We start from the raw sequence: 20,858 nt of genomic DNA, 5'->3' as shown, positions 1-20,858 counted from the left end.
TGTAAGTCTGCGTTGGAATATTCCCATTTCCTAAAGTTGGGCTGGCTGGGGTTTTAGCCCAGGCTGACTGACAGTTCAGAGACAAAAGCGGGCGAGGGGGGCACTGTAATCGAGCACAAAGGGGCTGCCAGGGATGGGCGTTGCACTGAACAGAACGGGTGCCTGCACTGTCCCTGCGGGGTCCCCCTGCTCCTCTGGGCTGGCAGTGCGAAGCAGGAGGCTTCTGGAGAACCGTCTGCTTTGCTGTTTCAGAAACGGCCCCACACGCCGCAGGAGGGAGGGGAGACAGAGGAAGAAAGGTGTGTTGCAGTCCTAAAGGCATCGCTAGGATTGCCAGTGCTACAGAATGAGCTAAATTTAGGTGGTAGTGTCATTAGACACGTGACTGCATGGAGATAAGGAAAATGAAAACAGGTATTCTGAAAAGATACTGCTACATGATGTATTTCTACCTTAAAAAAAAAAGCCTCTCTTCTCTAAAAAAAAACTCCATAATTCAATCACTGCAGCCTTCCAGTAAAATCTTTGTGTGTTGTTGCAGCAAAAATTTGTCCCAAGTTGTGTTTGGTTTTCAGCATCTAAACAAAGCCACCTCCATTTAGGTGAGTAAACACAGATTTAGTTGGTGCTGCTGGGTTCCCAAAACCAGAAGTGTTATCTCTGACTTCAGTCACTTGGTAACTGCACCCATTGCAGTGTTAGAAAAAGCATGAGGAGGATCAGAAATCAAAGACAGTTATGTAAATAAACAGTCTGTCTTCCCTTTTAGTGCTGCTGCCCTGGTGTAGGTGCCTTTACCATGCGGGTAATGGACCCTGGGGAGAAGTTTCCTGAGTGCTTGAGAAATTTAGGTGTACTTCTATTGATTTTTTTTTTTTTTTAAATTGGAAAGCTGCCCACTAACCAAATTGAGAGGCATTGTGTACAGTCTGCACTGCAGTTTGGGATTGCTGAAAACAAACCTGATGCCACTGGAAACATGCAGTAATTGGGTTTTTTAGCTGTCTGCTGGCCCTGCTCCTTTTGGGTTCCCCTTTTGGGTATGTGAGAACCAGCCAGGTAAGCCTGACATGCTTGTCATTGTCATGCTGGGAGGGGTACAAACCATAGGCATTATATATGGTTACCCTGGGTCTGAGGTTTTTTGGTGCTGTTACCAAGTACATCTTTTGGCTGTGCCTGACTCTCTAGCATCTTTTGCTTGTGAGAGTTTTATTTGACATCCTTACAACATTAACATTAAGCTGTCCTGGTGGCAGCTAACCCATGGACTCCAGAGGATGCTTGTTGCACTCTTTTATTTTCCTTAAATCTGAAATGGGAGGAAGGTAAAGGTGCTCTTGGGTCCAGGGCTTTTGTGTGTCTTTAGTGTATCAGATCCTGATTCTACACAGAAAGCTGGCTGCCTGTCTACCTCCTGTTTGTCAGGTGCTTCAGGATCTGGGAATCCTGGTGTGTGTGTTGGATAGAGCAAGTGTGGTAATCGAGGGACAAATAAAGTTGTTGGAAATTTTGGGTCCAGTGAAACAGCACCTTTGGCTTCCAGTGCAAAGGTCAAAAGCAACCTTCTGTACCCAATTATAATCCTCAAGCTTTCCTGTCTTTTCTTGGACAGTTTGGGTTTTTTTGATGTAGGTTGTCCAGTCATTTTTGCAGTTGCTTCTGGAAGTTCAATGCTTGCTATTGCTCTTTGCTGTTGGGAATGGTAGGCAGAATGCCACTTAAACCCAGGCACACAATTCCTGATGTTAATCAGGAATAGAAACTTTCTCTTGAGATAGAGCTTAGCAGTTGGCGCAAAACACGACCAGCTCCTCCAAGAATTTGTATATGTGTGCACAGTTCCTGCCTTTGGTTCCCCTGTTGATAGTCATTAGCAGCAGAACAATGATGTGAATAAAGAAGAGCCAGGATTTCTTTCTCTCTGGCTTCAAGTGCTCCTTTACTGCAGTCCATGGTCATATCACCCATTTAAGACACTGGGAAATCACTGTTGCTGCGTACTGTAAAACCTAAGCAGATCTGGAAGGAGAAAGCTTCCCATTCCAAATATATTTGCCATCCATGACTTGCCTGACCCAGCAAATCTGCAGAGCAGTTTCTCTGGCTGGCTAAAGCTACATCTCTGGATGTAATTTGGAAGGCAGATTTGGAAGTACTATTAACTGCTGTGAACACTTGATACTTTTTCTAACAAATTATCCGGAGTACTTGGGGCCCATCTGAATTTTAATTTCAGGATCTCTCTGCTGTAGCTCAGGATTCCTACTGCACACTCGAGCTGCCTTTCGGAACTTTATGGAAATGCTTAAACATACTAGGTATTAGTGAGGCTCTGGGGTCTTTAAAATGCTGCTGCCCTTCCTCCTGCTTCTCCCCTGAAAGCCTCAGAGCTCTCTGCCACATTTAATTTTCACAAAGCCTGGGCAAGGCAGATAGGCCTCTTGTGCAGCTGGGGGAAATGGAAAGTGCAGGTGTTGTGTTTCAGCACCTTATCTGAAGGCCTTCAGCCAGCCAGGCCTCCCGAGTTCCCTGTGCCTGCCTCTGGGAGTGAGGGCTTGGTGTGATGCTGTGATACACAGGCAGTGCTGGCTGATGTAGGTGTAGGGACCATTGCAGGACCCCAGGTTTGCCCTAAGAGTCCAGGTGCAATTTTTAAAAAGTTCTTATCAGACTTTTTTGTAAAGTCTAGAATATGATTTAGTTTGAATTACTCTCTTACCTCATTCAACTCTACTTTAGAAACAGATTCAAACTATCAAGACTCCTCAGACATAAGCTGGTGGCTGATAAACTCATCACCTGGAAATTACCTGATGCTATCTCGAAAAACCTCTCCATGAATTTAGCTCTGCTTCATCCCACACAGACCTGTTCTTTTCCACCCTTTGCTCCTGTAATTTCCTGACCTCCAGATATTGGGTCATGGATCTCATACAAGGTCACAGGAGAAGTTTTTGAAGATCCTCAAGGTCTGTGTTTTCCCTGTGTCCGTTCACGGCCATTCTGAGCCCTCACTGCTGGGATCCCAGCCCACAAGCATGTGCCCTTCAGATGTTAATCCTAGCTGGTGACTCTGCAACTTATTTACAACTGAGGCAGGAAAACAGCCTTAAAAATCTTCCATCTTCAGACCTGGCAAAGTGTTGGCCATGTGGAAGTGCAATGATGCCGTGTGGGTACATTGGGCAGGTGAAGAGGGATAGAGGATCCTTCTCTGGGCCGTGAGGAAATGCTGGCCACAGTGCCAAACTCTGGTTCTGTTGCAGCACACAAATTCCGTGCCCATAAACTATTAATAGTGGGTTTTACTGCATGAGGAAGCTGTATCTAACCCTCTTCTTGCATCTGACATTTCAGTTAGTCTCCCAGGGGGTTCTCTGAAACCACCTGATGTTTGTAGCTGTTAGAGACAGAAGAGAAAAGGCTTACTGGAATTTTTGCAGTTCTGCATAATACAGAACCAATTAATGTGCGACCTTTCCATCCTGTAAGTATCCATTGCAAGGTTAGGTACCCTTGGGTCAATTCCCTGTTTTACTTTGATTTGTTTGGCTCTTCTGATATAGACTTGGAGATCATCATTAATATTTTACTGCAAAAGTGGAATCCGGCACAATTCACAGTGTGGAAGTCTCAGGAGTACTAAATATTGTACATTGTTACTGCTTTGTGTACTGTGTGCAGAGTGAATTGGTAATTTAGGAGTTGAAAGTGGCCATCTGGGCTAAGCCATTTATTATAATTATTCTAAATGTAGACAGGAGTGTTATTTTTAAAATGGACGAAGCTTGTCCTCAAGCAAGCAGTGTTTGTGATGTGCTCTCTTCCAAGGTGTGCTCCCTTTCAGTGTGCTGCTATAGCTTAAAAAAAACCCAAACTAAATTAGTAATGCTTTTAGGACTAGTAAACAAACTAATGTGCACTAAAAGCTTTAGAGGGAATCAATCAATGCCCGTGACAGGCTCTGAAATACCTGTGTGGATGAGACATTTTGCTGCAGCTTTCTCATATGAGTTTATTTGCTGATGCAACGCAGCTCCAGTTCAGACTTTGGCAAAAAAAGGACTTCAAGTAATTTTATAAATTTTCTTTTTTGGCTGAAGATTCTTTATTGAAGTTAAATAGCAGTAGCTTTGACAGATGGTTTTTGAGACAAGGTCTTGCTTGCCTGTGGTAGCTGTCCGCTGTTCCTCTCCTCTCTTCAGGGGAAAGACATTATTTTTAATGTTCAACATCTGTGTTGGTGTGGGAAATAATTGGTGTTTAGAAAGCTAAAAGCCACTTCTCCTTTGACTGTTTAATTGCTTGGGGGATTTCAAAGGCTCAGAAGGTGATGACACCTTCCTAACTGCTACTTAGGAAAACCCTGTCTCATTTTTTCCATTCTGCTGTTACCTCCCACCATATGCAGAGTCTTTGCCCAAAGGGACCTGTGTTTAGGTCACCCTAAGTACGGGGCCTGATCATTTGAACTGAAATCCTTGTGCTTGCTTTTGAGGTTGGCAGTCCTGGCTTTCCTGGAACTGAGAGATATGAGATGATGGCTTGGCTTCTGCTTTTTATGTAGTTCTCCAGAGTACTTGACCTGTGATTTGGCTCAGGCTCTACCTTGTGTACCTGGTGTGTCCCATTCCTGAGACCTTTAGACCTGTGGCAAGGTATAAGGATGTTAATTTCTAGAGAGAAAAAAAAACCTGGAGGGAGACTCCATGGTAATGTTTGGGCTTTCTTCCATTTGTTTTTAGGCTGCTAAATAGGAATGTGCACATTTATGTCTGAATCAAAAATATTCTGCTAATTTGAATTTGTGAAGTTAAGCAAAAGTGATTTTCTCTTAATGGCAACGTCCAGGGACTGGGATAGGGTTTTTTTCTTTCTGAATGTTAAATGTTTCTGTGAAGGGAGCAGGAAACTTTGAGAGGTAATGATTGTTAGGGGTGATTAAAAACATCAAATACTTTGAACAGCATGTGATTTTGACAGTAAAGATGCTAGGGATTGCTGATTACTGTAATAGCTGCAGCACTTTCAGATGTGCCCAAGTTTCAGGTTGACAGGTGTCTTTTTAGCTTTAATGCTGTTTCTGGTCTGTGCTGACTGAATTTCAGAAGATCCTGTGCCTGTGGTGGTATGGAGCACACACAGCCCAGCTAGGTTGGGTTGGTGACTTAGCGACTTAGATGCATTTCTGGATAGAAAACATCTCTTCCTGTGCATTTCAGGGTTACTGTTACCTCCCTTGTCTGGCCAAAAGAAAGGGATGGAGTCATATGTCTGCTGTGCTTTCTGCCCCGTGTTTGGGAGCACCTGGACTAGGCCATGGAGGAGACACAAGAGGAAAATGTGAAAATTTACTGGGCTCAAATCTTCAGCGTGTGGTGTAGATGGAAACAAATACGGTGGTGCTGGATGTGGATTTGATAAATATGTTGGATATGTGTGTGTGCAGGAGAGGTAAGGGGAAGTACAGGTGATGTTATCTTTGTTTCCTGCCTTTAATTGTATTAAGGTTAAGCAACTTAATGGAGAGAGAGATCCAATAAGTACCTGTAGATAGAATTTCTTCCTCTCACAGAATGACCTGTAAATCAAGGCCAAAACCATGGTTTGCAAGTGAGCAGATTTGAAGACTAAGAAATCTGTACCTCTGTACATGTTTTGGATTGCTTTTTAAAGAAATGGCATCACTTTTATTCAACCTTCTCCATCAGTCAGGTGTAGGCTGTACCAGAGAGGCTCTGACTGCAGGGAGCTGCATTTCAGTTCAGGTTACTGGGAAAACTTAAGCTAAATAGCATTGATGCTTCTATGCTGTGAGATAAGAGCATGCACCATGTACCTGTGGACCTGCTGGTCTAAAATTTAACAAATGAATAGTTATTGTGCAGAAGTGGTGTCTTAGACCAGTATCTCAATGAGCCTCTGTAGTTTTGGTGGGGTTTTGGATTTGCTTGCTGTGTTGTCTGCTGGCATGAGGTTGCTTGGATATACAAGGTGGAAACCAAGATGCAAAATGCTTTTTGTGCGCATATGTTGAGATCTTGAAAGTGGGACACATCAAGCTACACCATAAATAATCCGTCCAGTTTTTCAAAGGGTTTGAACAACCAGCTCCCTGATTATGTATGTTGGATGCTCTAGGTAGGTAGGCTTCTTTGGGATTACAAAGCTGGGGTTTTTTCCATGCTTTTGCCATTGTCTTTAAAATCATGACCTCTGTTTCTTTCCTCAACAGCTGGTGCTGCTGCTCTCTGTGTGAAAGAATGGGCAGTGTGAAGGCTGTTGGCAGGAGGTGACACCAAGGACTGGCAGCAGAGCAGGGCAAGAGAGGACAGGAGCACTTGGTGTCTCACTGTAGCTTCCAGGCCAGGAAAAATTAAATTCACAGGAGTACATTAGGAACAAGGAGACCACACTCAGCTCACATTTGCAGTGGTATCACTTCACAGCCTCTGGTTACAGGCTCTTGAGTTGAAGAGAAACTGTACAGCCATACCCTTGGTCCATTAAGCAGGATTGGTTTTGTACAATAAAACAGCAGCAGTGGTACCGTGTGGTTCTGTATTCAGCACACATCAGACACAGTCTCAGTGGTTTGCTCTTACTGCTGCCTGTAAAACCTTTAGTTTTTCTGCTTGTGAGGGAGAGGTTTGGAGACAGACAAGTGAAGAGGGCTATTTAATCACCAGCTGAAAAGATGAGGAGCTTAAGGCTTTTAACTATTTTTCTTAGCCCAGAGCTGGAAGTTCTGGTACCTTATTCCTGTGGAAGTGACTGGGTACAGTTGTCATTTGTCAGTGGATGATGAATCTTCTGCTTAGTAAAATACACTAATACTGTGAGCTGGAATTAGTTCCATCATGACTGATTTATTTTTTACCTACTTTTGAAAGGATGTAACTTCTTTGAGAATAAAAGAACTTTGCGTATGAATCATTTGGGTGTAAGAAATGGTGCTGCTTTTCTGCTGATAAAGGATACTTAGCAAATAAGTAGCACTTTTCATCTTCAAAGCATTTTCTGGCCTCTGATGTGGCAGTGGGTGTTGGAAAGGTGACAAAAACTTCCCTCAGGTGAATCTGGGTAGGACAGCCAGCATTAGTGCTGCCAGGTGATGTTTTCCTGGTGTGTGCTCAGTGCTTTCTCTATTTGATCATTTCCAGAGCTCAAGAGCATGAGCTGGCTCTGAAAAAAACTTTTTGACATTCCTCAGTGCAGTTACAGCTAGAGATTTGTCTGGGAAAATTAATCTCAGGCAGAGCCACAATACATTGGTTATTTGACATATGTGTGAAATGGGATGCTTGGGAACTCATTACTTGGCATTAACTCAAGTTTGGTTTGGTTTCACTTATGTGAGGAGCTAAACTGAGTAACCCAGTGTTTTAAAAGTTAGTTTAGGTGTCAATCTAGTGAGCTGGGGTTTTTGCAAGTGAGAAGTGTAGTCAGTGAAGAGCAGCTGAGATTAACTCTTAAGTTAGTTCATACTAGTATTTCTAGAATCAAGTGGTTGTTTCAGACTTCTTGGCTCAAGATCTGTTGTTAGAGAATTGGTCCTGGATCTCAGTCCTCAATGAAATTGTTGGCAGCAGCTATCCTGAAAGAGTTGCAGCTTGAGCAATACTGATCACCAAGGAACCTTTGTATTTTCCTTTACCCACATGGCACTAAAATGGCTATTCTGCTTTACCTGCTGCTGGAGAGGACTTGGAGGTACCAGCAGTGTGAGGGGCTGCTGCCCATCCCAAGTGTCCAGTGCTGCCTCTGCTCTCTGCCCTCACTCACATCTTTGCTTTTCAGTGCTTGGAGTGAGTGTGCAGGGAGCAATGCTTAATATTTTTGTTGAGAGTTGATGGGATTTCCAGCAGGGCCCTACTTGTCCTTTGGCTTTGCCCTTCTGTCTGCTTTTGAAGATGAAAGTCAAGGGTTTTTTCCCTCTTGGAAGGTGGGTTATGTATCTAATCCAAGTGAATAAATCTTCTGACTGTTGCGAGTAATATTTAGGCTTCCGTTCTAGCCTCTGAGTCCAAGTTCCTTGAAACAACATTAGTCTTGAGACAAAATAGCCACATTTGCTAAATTTAGTGTTACTACACAGTTGGATAACTGGCTGGAAATGATACATCATGAACCGCCTCTTCAGATTTGTTTTGTCCTTAGCGCATGCAACTTCTGTCAGAAGTCTTTTCTCTGTCCTTGTGCTGCAGGTTGTTGAAGTTACTTTGATTTCCCATGCTGTGGTACACACTTCTCGCTTGTCTTAGTGAGCTGTCCATGGGTTCAGTTCACAGCAGAAAGTGGGAGCAGGGAAGAGAGAGGAATCTCCATCCTTTAAAACTTGCTTTTGTGTTTTTTTGTTTCTTAAAGTGTGCAGATGTGGATGATTCATTTGCTTCCTGTAAGGGGTGGTCTGGCCAACGTTTAAGTGTATTCCAAAGAGCTTAGGAAGCTCATCCTAGGTGTAGTAGTACATAATCACAGAACTTCCTCAACTGTGCATCTCTGTACATTCCTGAAATACAAGAAGGAAGAGAGCATCCTGTGGAATGCTACAGCAGGGAAGGTGACACTGTGCAGGAAGCACCAGCATTCCTGGCTGCTTAGTTTAGGAAGAAACTTAATGATGGTTTTCTTAATTCATTAACTGATACTTTTATCATCCTAATGTCGATGTTGTGGGATCTCACTTTGTGTTAGAATTGGACAAGCAGATCCAGGGTATATCATTGACTCAGTAACTAGTTTTTCACCCACAACATCTGACCTGCATAGCTGATTTGGCTTTTTGGTGCTTTTGACTCTGGGGCCAGAAACTTCCTCTGCTTAGTTTTGTGTGGTGGTGGGGATTGTGCTGGTACATGATGGAGAAAAATGTCGTTTGGTTCACAAATGAAATCTGCCCTGTAATGGTAAAGTATAGTGCAGGGTAACTATTGCAACAAAATGTGTGGGGCAGGAACTCCCTGTGAGCGCTCTAGGCTGGTGCTGCTGAGGGCATCACTGCAGAAGCAGCCTGCTCTCTCAGAGAAATTCCATTAGAGAGTCAACTCTTTGCTCTGATTCCTTGAATTAGCAACCTGTCCCAGTCTGGATGAGAAAAGTTGTAATTTCTAGCATAAACATGCAAACAGCTTACACCCATCTCCTCTAGTAAAAAGCAAACCTAACTCCTAAATAGCTGCTTGTCTTTAAAAATGTGTTATTATTGTGCTGAAGCACAGTTATTTTCTCCCTTTTCACCCTCAGACTGTATATCACTAACTTCCTTCCTGGAGAGGCTCTTTCCCTGCTGTTCCTGCAGCCCTTGTCCACACTTACTCCAGCTCACACCGTGCTTTCTTCACCCGAGTTGGCTCTGGTGATCAACCTTGAGTGCCTTGTTGAATGCTATTAATGTTTCTTTTCTGAGCCCAAGTGTTAGATGAAAACAATTCCCACATCAAGCACTCTTTGTATTTTACAGGAGTACAATGGGATCTACTCTTGTGTTTCTTGTTCTGTTGTGGAGCATAGAGAAAACTTAGATTATGGAAAATAAATATCACCAATATGGTAATTGCTCTGGTCACTTCAGTGAATGTGTAAACTCTTCAGTTAGAAGAGTCTTTCTGTTTTTTTTAGTGCTGACACTTTGAACTTTGGAAGAAATCCAGGCTGAATTCCTGGCTTCCTCTTAATTGTGCTGTCTTTGTTCTTTTTTCTATTCTCAGTAACATAATTTAGTACCAAATTGCCATCCATAGATATTGGTTACCATTTGAAATCTTATCTGCTTGTACAAAATCGTTAAAATAATTGTGATTCGAATTTCCTCTTATTTTAGTGTAGTGAATGCAGCCCAAGTGTGTGTTGCACTAATTCCATGTACTCTGCTGCTTAATTGGCACTGGGTGCAAACACACCATGTGTATTCACACTTCACATCTCCCTCACAGGCCTGCTTTAGTTTCTTTTGGTTTCTTTTGTTAGTGCCCCACACAGTTGATTTCTCTTGAGCTCCAGCAGTCTCTGATTAGCCTACATACAGCTGTGCAGGGCAGCTCTGGAGGAAATGCTCTTATCTGAGAGCTCCCAAAGCTGCCATGCTCGCTCTAAAGTCAGTTCTGCAAACAGGGAGCTGCAAAAGCATTTTTTTTCCCTTCAGTGGTTTTGACAGATTGGAAACTGGCAGTGCTGGAAACCCACCCATCCTGTTGGATTTGACAAGCAATGTTTGACTATGGTCAGTTGGATAGAGAGGTCTCAGCACCCACCCTAGCTGTGAGAGTAACTACTGAGTGCACTTTACTGTCCTGGTGACTGACAAGAACCTTAACTTTCTCTTGTGATAATCTCTTCTAATCTGGGAGTGATAAGTGCTTGCTCTCTGGAGAGCTGTGATGAGAAATGAAGGGACTGCAAAATCATCTTTGAAGGTGGTGTTTGTAAGGCAGTTTCCCATCTCTGTACTCCTGTACCTGTGTCTCTGAATGAGTGTTGTGCTCTTGTACTGCTGAGAGGGCAACAAACTCAGGGTGGAGAGTTCCTTTCTGGAACTGGCATCTTTGTGGCTGCTTGCTACTGTTGGGGCTAGCAAGCCATTCTATAAAAGCCTTTATGAGCAATCTTAGAACTCTGCTGTGTGTCTCCTTTCTGCTTCTTCTTGGTGCTGGAAGAATTGGTGGTGGTGGCAGCAAACTAAGCACCCCAGAAGCTAGAAGGTCCATGATACTTGTTCTGGAAAGCAGCCTAAGGAGTCTTTATGAAATGCCAGTTGTTCCTGTTAGTGCTGCTAACTTAGCCCACCTTTAGCACAGTTCGGGTTGCCTGCCTCTGATCTGCAGTGCTGGCAATGCTTGAATAAAGCCTTAAAACAAAAGATCAAGGATTAGAGGCAAAATTTTATTCAGAGCATCATTGTCCACCTTGTATATTCAACTAAGCATGGTAGAAAAGACACCAAATTGCAGTTCTCAAGTATTTTCTAGTTGGGCTCTTGGCTCAGCTGGTTCCTGCTGTGCTGTAAGAGGATCAAGTACTGCTGCTGTACACCAAAGTTTATTGTTGTAGCAGGTTGTTTTTTTGTAACTTTCTTTGATTTTGATACCATTTGGCTGCTTCAGAGCTCCTGAAGTGTTCATGACCTTTGATTAGGTTTAGTTTTCTTGCCAGACCTGGAGAGACTCAAAGACCCTTTCTCTTCACATCTCTTATCTTTGCTATTTTCATTGTTCTTTGGGAATTGAGTTATTCAGGGCAATAGCATGTTCATTGCTCCTGAGATTGGTCCCTACCCTGCACTGGATGGCTGGCAGGGCATCCATTTGCCCTCTCAATTTTCCAGTTTCATCAGAAAAAGATACCTAGATATTCTCAAAATGCTTAACAGATTAATTATAACCCTCTAGCCTGGGAGTGTTTCATCTGAACTGAGGAGTGATGTTGAGCTGAACTTTTGGGTTTTCCTGCTAGTGAACAATGCTGGCATTTGAGCTAAAAGAGCATTTCCCCTCTTCCCCTCCACCCCAATTGCTTTAGGGTGTATAAAATGAAGCAGGATTATCTGTGTTCTAAAGAAGAATAAAACAAAGTATGTTTCTTCTGTTCTCATGGAATGAGGCTCCAGGAGGAACACTGCAAGGTTAGTATGTGCTGTGTGCATACCTAGTGCTGCTGCTTCAGCTTAGTCTCATCCAAACAGTGCCTTTATCTCCTGCTTTCAGGAGAACCAGGCACCTGCCATGTTCAGCTACAGTGTGATTTAGCAAAGTGGCAAATCTTCATTAGAGACCAGGAAGAGCTTTTAATCAGAAATGACAACACACAGTCTGTGATTTACACCCAGGCCTCAAGTGATGGGTGAAATCACCCTTCTCAACACCCACCTTGCTATAAATAGCTGTTTTCACTAGGGGCAGGTGCTACTGAAATGTCACTTGGGTGAAATCTGAGTGATGTGTTGAGTGTGTGTCAGAGCCGAGAGAGGCATTGTCTTTGTTGGATGTATTGAAACGTGTGTGTCTCTGCCAAGAGATGTTGTAATGGTGAGATAGATATCGATCAGAGCTACTCTTGAAGTGTTTTGAAACTCTAATACTTCCTTGAATCATCTCAGTGCTCCATTCACAAAAGCTGTTGTTAAAATGTCACGCTGTTAGGTATGTCTTGGTTTTATCCCACCCTATTCTGCCACCGTAAGGGATACTTTTTCAGGGAGCTCTCGACTTTTTCAGTTCCCTACTTTTGTGCACATCACAAGGGGTTATTTTCTCCCCATTGTTATGAACAGAAGTGTTGTTTGAGTGCCCAGACAGTTGGTAACATCTGGCAGTCTGCTTTTTGGTGGAGTGTTAAGTATCTTCACAGTTCTGTTTTTATAATTGTCCTCTGAAAGAGTGAGCCATGGTGACTTTCCTAATGGAATATTTATCTGTCACATGCTGTCTCTGCAGTGTTGTTGTAGGACTATACTTTTGACAATGACAGTTCCTGCAAGAGGAAAATTAGTTTGTCTTGATCCATCCATTCAGCTCTGGAATGTTTTTTGAACTTTGTAGAAGGGTCTGAGATGAGTACATGTGGTAGAAGAAAAATGGGACTCAATTGCAAATTGCCATTATTATGATCAGTTTCTCAGATTAAATCTACCAATCGTCACTTGGTCTTGAGAGCAGCAGCTTCTTTTTAAACTTCATTGATGTCTTTTTTTAAAAGCAACTTTATGCAAAACATCTTTGCTAGATGAAATAGGTTTGGGACATGTGAGTTACAGACTTTCATTTTAAGCAGACTTCAGGTCTTTGGGCTGTTCCTGTTCAAAAGGTGTGTGACACTTAAATGCTTTAACACTGAGGCTCCTGAGCACCTGGCTGGAGAGCTTGGAAACCCAAAGCCCATGGAAGTTATCCCTGTGTTGCCCTGCCTTTGGCTGTCAAGGAGGATTTTAGTGCAGAAGCCTCTGGGTAATGGCATTGTGGTGACGATGTAACCCTGAAAAGGATCTGGAGCATGGTGGTGGCAGACTCAAGCTGATGGGCAGGTGTGTACCACACCTGTATAAATGATTTTCAGTAACTCCTATTTTTGTCTTACATCTGTCTCAGCGTGGTCTGACTGAGAGCTGTAAAGGGCTCTGAATTTGGGGCTGAAGCAGCATGTAAGTTGTACAGAGTGAGGGTTCCTACTGGCACACAGTTGGATTTGTGAGCTTTGTTTCATTTCCCCAAGTTTGGTACATGGGATGGAGAAGTTTTAGATGCGATGCTGAACAGCACCAGGAACCTGAGAAGTACTGGTGCTGCAGTGAGGGGGTGGATATCATAGAACTGGTGTCTGTGGTGCTGGGTCCTGCTGGAGAGTGAGAGTCAGGTCTGTCCTGTCTTAGGGAGCCTGGATTTGGATGTGGTCTGGCTGCCTGACCACTGCCTTAGTGCAAAGTTCTTTTCACTGACATTTCCCAGCCAGTGTCTCAGAAGAGGTGCCCAAAAAAAGGAAGGTGTTTATACTATGAAAAAGGAAAGGATGTGCTTGTTTCCTTCCAATTACAGGGAACTTTAAGCCTGATTTCTCCTTAGTTTTTTCTGTTTGTAGTGATACGAACCAGAGGAAAAATCGTGGGATTTTCTTCATCTGTGATTTTCTTACCCCGCCCCTGGTGATCTCATATCGGTTAAAATCTGAGACCTATTTCTGTGCACCATAATCCTTGTTGTTTTGTGACAGCTTATTGTATGCACATTCTGTGTGTGCATCTCCTGCTCTTAAGTGCTTAGTGTGTACCAAAGCAGGAGTTATTTTTACTGCTGTCAGTGGTGTTGAGCTTTGCAGCACTGGGCGTATCCTGTTCTGCATCCTGCATCCACAGAGCAAGCAGCCTTTAGAGGAATCAGGGACTTGTACTGCTGCTGGTGATGGAGAGGGCAGAAAAAACATGAGGTTCAGCTTGTTAAAACTGTTGGGTTTTTGAATATCTAAAATTGATATGGGATTGAAAAACATATCTGAAACAAATTCCAGTGGGGAAAATGCACTGCTCAAATGTGTGTTTTCCAAAGGCTGTGGCAGTGAGGTGTGTTCTTCTGTCAATGCTTTTTCTGCCTTTCCTCAGTTCCTATTGCATTCTGATGACCTCATTGTGAGCTGTTGTCCCTGATGCCCTGCTGACAGACTGTGTCCATGTCCCTGGTGTGCCCAGGGGAAGCTCTGAGCAGCTCAAGCTGCAGCTCTGAGGGATGGGCCTGGCTCCCTGGATATGCTGCCCCAGAGCAGCTTTACACAAATTCCTTCTCTTTTGAACTTTGTGTTTCATTTTTGGTTTCTCAGGGACTTTCTTTGGGTGGGTTGGGTGTGTGTGTTTTGTGGGGTTGGTTTTTGCTGGCTCTGCATTATTAAAGGCTGGAATTGAAAGTAGTTTGAATTTCCCAAACTTCTGGGACACAAGGGTTAGCTGTAATCTTTACATGTGAGCTGCTGCTCTTTTTGTATTTTAGTGCAGCCCGTGAGTCTGCTTGTCTTTGTTGTCTTCACTAATAGCTCACAGGCTCCTTTCCTGTGGAGACAAGAGTTGAGATTGCTGAGTGCCCCAAAGCCATATTCTGAATTTGTCTTCCTCCTCAAATCTGATCTTGACTTCTCTAGGAGACAAGCCCTTGTCCAACAAGGTAAAGCAGCTGGCCAGGCTCACTTGGGGCATGTGGAAGCTTTGGTGTTCATCAGTCCCAGTGCTCTCTGGAGCAGAGTGTGCCCATCAGATCAGGTTGCAGGTAGTGCCTGCCATTATTTGAACCTGGTGGCTTTTTTTACCACTGTCTCGTGGAGCTTCTGTGAGCTGTGTTATCTGAAGAGACATAAGGCCACTCCATCCATCCCTGCTGAACCCTGAAAAAATGCTGGAGCTGATTAAAGAGGCACATTCCCTCTGGAGATGGGGTTCCTTTGAGCAAAGGAATGTAGGTCATGGTTAAGTATATAAAATGAAAAACTGCACCATTGTAGTGGCAGCATTTCCAGTGAGGTCCTTGTACTAATAGCAAACCTGTTCTCATATATATGCTATTTAATATGACTCATTAAGCAAGCCTAATTAAATAGCAGCTTCAGCCTTACTGAATGACATGGCACTTAGAGTCCTTAAGGTTTTAGTGTTGGTATCCTGACCAGTTCATCCTCCTGTGTGCCATGGTTTCATTGTCCAAATCATAGTTCTCTGGTGTCAGAGCCCAAGGCCAGGGTGAGCAGTGAGGCTTGAGGCCCCTTTAGGTATCTGATAGGATAAAGGTAACAGTGCATCCATGGCAGTCTGAGCCAGGCATGGAGCTCTGGGGTAATGAGAAATTAATCCAAATGGAGGAATTAAGCAGGATGGAAGCTGGCTGTTAGGGGAGAAGGAGGTGCTCTGTGGTCACTGCTTGACTTTGTTGCAAAGGTGTGTGTTGTAACATACAGGAGACCACCTAATGTGCACCTGATATGGGATGTATCCCCCAAAAAATTCTGATGAGAAGATGAGGAATGCCTGTCAGCAGCAAGCCTCAGGCTGGTGGTTGTTATGCAGATGTTCATGAGGACTTTTCAATAAAGATTCTAGTGCATCAGGTGCTTTCTGGATTTTGTGGGTCATTTCATTTCCTAGCAAAAGTGTCAGTTTTGTGGCTTTTTCTGTATGCTCAACATACATTTCAATCTTGACAGTATCTTGAGTATGAGTAGATACTTGAGTATATGCAGAGTGTTCACCTTTGCATGGAGAAGTGCCATTTTCTTGGTGTATTACTGTCCTCAGTTTAACAATGCACCTAGTTTTTCACAGGTACCAAATTCAACCCCAGTGCTGCTGCATTTATTTCAGTGGCTGATGGCACAGTACCCTGCATATGCCTGCAAAGCTGAGCAACCTTTGTTAAGTAAAAATCACTGTTGTAAGCATAGGAGTGTCCTGGCAGTGCCTGGAGTTGCTTGCTGGGAGTTGACTCAGTTGGAGTTGCTGCTGGGGGTTACATCTCCTGCTCAGGAGCCTGCCACATCTGAGTAGTGTACAGTGGCAATTAATGAGCAGGGGCAGTTTTAAGGAGGAACTTAGTTTGTGTGTTTAATTAGGAATGACAGGCCATATAATGCAGCCTAAGGCTTATCAACCCATGGATCCTTCCTGGAACATGGCTGGGACTCAGCACCTTGGAGCAGTTCTGCTTACGGTTGTTCTAATGCTGTTTAGTTCATGCCATGTGACTTTTCAGCAACTCTGAAATCTGCTGTCCAGTCATTCCTTTCCTCAGTCACAGGCCTGCAGCTTTGTCCCTGTTTCAAGGCTTTTCAGAACAGTCCTCACTGTGGCGTTTTGTCAGTGCTGGGTAAAGGCAGAGTTCAGTTAACTTCAGTTTTTCTGAAGAGGAAGACACAGAGCACTGCTCTAGCTGTCAGGGGAGCAGAGCCCTCTCAATCATCTTGCAAGGGTATTTTTATGGTGTTTGCAAATCTGCTCTACCTGTGTTTATGGCTCAGTGTTTCACTGGGGCTGTGATGAGCTGAAATCCCTCTTACAGCTGAAGTCCTTAAAGCAAAGAACGTGTTATGTATGTATGGCACATAACAGAATCTGGTGTTAAAGCAAAATGCTCACTTATCTATTGTATATGTGCATAGCAATATATCTTCAAAAAAGGTAATTTTCCAAAGTAGGCATCAAATGAATTACAGTTCCAGGAAATATGGGGCTTGCTGTCAAGGATAACAGACTTGGCTTAAGAAGGTAAAATTTATTTTTCAGAGGAGACTATTGATTAGTTGTTCACCAGACTGTTTTTATTGTTTGATGTGTGGATGCAAAGGCATCCAGATGTACAAAGCATGCACTGGGAGTCAAGCTGCTGCAGGGATAGGGATCAGTGGCTTTGTAATGGATTAGCTTTATCATTTGTCCTTAGTATTTTTTCTTCTTGGTTAAGATACTTGCTGTTCGCACAGGTACAGTGCAAGACTCTGTATTGCATCTGTGCTAGGACCTGGTATCTTTCTGCTTTGGATGCTTTTTTTTAGAGGGGAAAAAACAGCCACTCACTGCCTGGCCCTGTGGCCATTTGGAGGCAGAATTGCTGACTTTGGGCAAACTGGCTTTTACTGCTTTTTGCTTGTGCTGTCTGGAGTGAGCGCTTCCTTCTCTAAGGGCATCTCAGTAGAGCTGCTTACATCCAGTTAGGTTACTGAGTGTCCACAGTGCAGGTGCTTTAGATGAAAGACCTTGGCTCATCTCAGACTTTAGGCTGAGCTGGCACATCTGAAGGAGGGGTGGGAAGGACAGGAGGGGAACAAACGCACTTAGTAAATGTGAAACATTTGACAGTTTCCAAGTCAAACATGACATCACCCAATGCTATTTTAGCATCTTCTCTAACCAGCTCTGTATTGAAATACCTTACAGGTGATGTTACTGTGTGATGTTGATGACATTGGGCCAAGAAGACACTAAGGAAGCTTTCCTGCTAGGAGCAGCTTCCCAATCTGTGTGCAAGGTGAAGGATGCAGCAAAGCATCCCTTAGAACAGTTTTAAACCCCAGTTTGGAAAATTCTGTGGCTTTAGTCTTTGACAGTTACAGGGAAATAGTCAGCTCTGAGGTGTGTTCTGCTAGCAATCAATCTCGCCTTGCTTGCATATAAGAGGTGACCTTTCAGAAATGTTTTTAGTGAAGGGGCAGTTCCAGGTCTCTCAGAAACATTCTTCTTGTTAAAAATGGAATATTTCACAGCTTCCTGGTTGGTCTAGAAGTATGTTACTCCCCTGGGGACTCTTCAGATGCTGGGTCTCCTAAACACACAAGCCTTCCTTGAAAACTGGATTTGAGTATCCTGGGAGACATTTTTTCCCAGTAATTTTTGACTGCTCTGTAGCTGTTGGGCTGTAGAGCCTGTGCAGAGCAGAGGAGCATAAAGGTGTATTCCTACAGGAAGTTTGTAGCTGTCCAGAGGAAAACCATGTTATGTCCAGAGGCATATAATCCACTGGCAAGGATCAATGCATGTAGAAAGGATTTAGCCTTAAAAGATGTGTAGAGGAGAAATTAGTAATCTGCCTTTGAGCTGTGTGTACATTGTACAAAACCAGGGAACATCTGGTTGATTGCTCCTGTGGTTCCTGTGTCATTGCTGTAAGTGTTTACTTACACCAGGGGCTCAGTGAGTTCTGTGAGCCATCTCTAGATGTGCTGCTTGGTTGCTTAGTTCCCAAGGAAGAGATGGGGAGGAAAGAAGATTCCCCAAGCTATAACCTTGAATTATTGTCACATCAAATATGCTGCTGAATAACTGAACCTGCAGAGTAATGTAGAGAGGAGAGTAGTGTTTCCATGTGGATGCTGGATGTTCTGCTGGGCAAATGCTGTGTTGTCTCAGGCTGCTGGCAGAATCTGGAGAGCTTATAGTAAATGGTTTAGAAGTCAGCCAAGAAAATACCCGAAGGCAAAATGATACAGGAGTGTTGTATGATGACATTGATGAGTTTTAAAAATGGTGTTGGAAGGTTTGTGCTCTGGCTGAGATGGGAAGGAAGAAAAAGCCAGTCCAGTAGACTTACCTGTGCAAGGAGGGAGAAACAAGGCTTTGCTTCAGGAGTATTAAGTCAGATCCTGCAGGGCTTTAATATTTCTGTCTCTATTGCATCCTAACTGTCACCAGTTCTTGTTGAGATTTTTCTCAGATTTATTGAAAGGAATTGAAGGTTGGTTGCTTTTGTATTATAGAGTGTAGAAGCAGAAGGCAGTGAATTAAACTTGCTGTGCCTGGGAGATGTTTTAGTCTTCCCCCAGCCATTCCGCAGGTGGTAGATCCACCCCTCACAGAAAGGGATGTCACAGTGCAGGGGTTGCAGAAATCCAGTCATTAAATATCTGAGCTTCTGTAGCTTGGTATATGGATTCAGTAGGGGCTGTTCCTCCGTTCTGTAATGGCCAATACAGCATTTATGTATGTGGGGGATAACTGAAACTCTTTCAGTGAATAGAAAATGCAGCTGAGGTTTTTTAGGCAATGATGCAATTGTGCTGCATTGTCCCAGTAGCATTCACATACTCTTCTGCAGTGTGAGCTGGGGGAGTGGCTTTGCTGTTTATCAGAAATAAATGCATGCACGGGGTACCCACGCTGCCACTGAATTTTGTGTGGATTCTCTAGCATTCCAGAGGTTGCTTCAGCTGAATGTAAAGGCTTTGATTATTTTTTTAAGCCATGTCTGACTTAACTGTGGATACAGCTGGCTCAGAAGCCGTGTTATTTAACAGGAAGCCTTTGCAGAATGCTTGCTCTGCCTTGGAGCAAGCATTGGCCACTGTACCTCTTAAAGCAGTGTTTGCCTTTGCCCTGTGCCAGGAGGCAGCGAGGTGACCCCAGACCTCTGCCCTGGCTGTGTCCCCACGAAGAGCCAGTACCACGGGTTTCCTTGTCAGCTAAATTTGAGTGTCCCCAGAGTGCTCTGAATCACTAGCTGTGGAAACTGCCCCCAAGGCCAGCCTGAGCATCCTGTATTTCTCAGCTAAGCTATCCAGGTTCTCATCGGCTTCTGGAATCCACTGCCCTCCCTCTTCTCCTTGGGCTGCAGGCAGCCTGTCTGTCCATGCAGCATTCCTCCCATGTAACAGAGCACTAAGGCACTGCAGTGTGTTTGGGGAGTGTGTTCTGCATGTGAGATCAACCAGGAATATTTCTCCAGGGGGATGCTCTGATTCCAGAGCAGGCATGAAACTCAGAGAAGGTACAAGGGAGGCTGGGCAGCTTCATGTGCTCACTGCCTGGGATTGACTTGGGAATGTGGCATGACACAGCATTTGCTGTGCTTTCAGCTACAGCTATTTATACATTGCTTTTCAGGGTTATTTTGTCTCCTCTAGGAGATTCTGTACTTGATAAAATATTCCTGCTCAAGTTTATTAAATTTGCTGAAGTTCCTAGACCTATTTGAGTATTTTGGCTCTGTGGCAGTGCTCTAGCTCTGGATCCAAACCAGGCTGAATGTGAAGGAATTTTTTCTTTAAGATATGTCTGTATTCAGTCCCCTACAGTAATTTGACCTGCAGACTGGACTTGCATTGGGTCTCATATGTGAACTAAAACAGACACACTAGGGATTTAAGGATAACGCACTAATATCTTCCCTCTTTCCTAGGAGAGAAAATTGCAGCAATTGTGAAACATTGCTGTCTGTGGGGGAAGGGACTCCTGTGAGGGTGGTAGTGGAGGCTCTGGGTGAAAGAAAGGGAAAGGAGAGTGGGCTGTATTACACTAACCATCCTGTGTCAACCTCCTACGTTTGGGTGTCGCATGGCTGACATCCTATCAAAGAGCTCTGGCTGTGTCCAGAATTTTAAGCAGCTTTATAAATAGTGTTGCTTAAACTGCCTGTGTGTGCAGAGACTGTGAACGACTGGGGTAGACCAAAATATTATTGGTTTAATTTTTAAACCAGTCCAAAAATGGGAGCAAGAAAGAGTAGAAACCTGAAGTGTAGAAACACCCATGGATTATCTCCTTCCTCTGCAATGCCTGGCGTACATCTGGGGGGTCTGTGAGAAAGGCAGCGTTGCTGGAGATGGCAGGCTGTGAGACTTGTAAGGCATGAATATGTGAATCTTGTCAAGGCATCTGAAACCATTCTTTCTCTCCTACTTGCCTGACGTCTTCCTGCTTTCAGGTTATGCTGCGTCTGAATAATCGTGAACAATTAGAAGCTAATTTAAATGGCTGGTTTGTATTCACAGCAGCAGCAAATGAGCTAACCAGCTGGAAAGCAGACACGGTGATTTTCTGTTGATATGTCTCCCTCTTGTTGTTCCCTGGCAGTTTTTGCAAGGTGGATTTTTTGCTGTGGGCTAATAAGGAGTTTCTCCTGTGT

General features: G+C 43.8%; 1 protein-coding gene across 1 annotated transcript in view; it reads left to right on the top strand.

The window, feature by feature from the left end:
- The window catches only part of UBE2O (ubiquitin conjugating enzyme E2 O), a 61,659-nt gene that overhangs the window by 1,070 nt on the left and 39,731 nt on the right, over positions 1–20,858 (top strand). The gene's annotated exons all lie outside the window — the stretch shown is intronic.

The sequence above is a fragment of the Poecile atricapillus genome, chromosome 17 (genome assembly GCF_030490865.1).
Source record: "Poecile atricapillus isolate bPoeAtr1 chromosome 17, bPoeAtr1.hap1, whole genome shotgun sequence".
In the NCBI taxonomy this organism is placed as follows: Eukaryota; Metazoa; Chordata; class Aves; order Passeriformes; family Paridae; genus Poecile; species Poecile atricapillus.
Note: the sequence above shows the minus strand (reverse complement) of the source record. Positions and strands in the feature narration are given on the sequence as shown.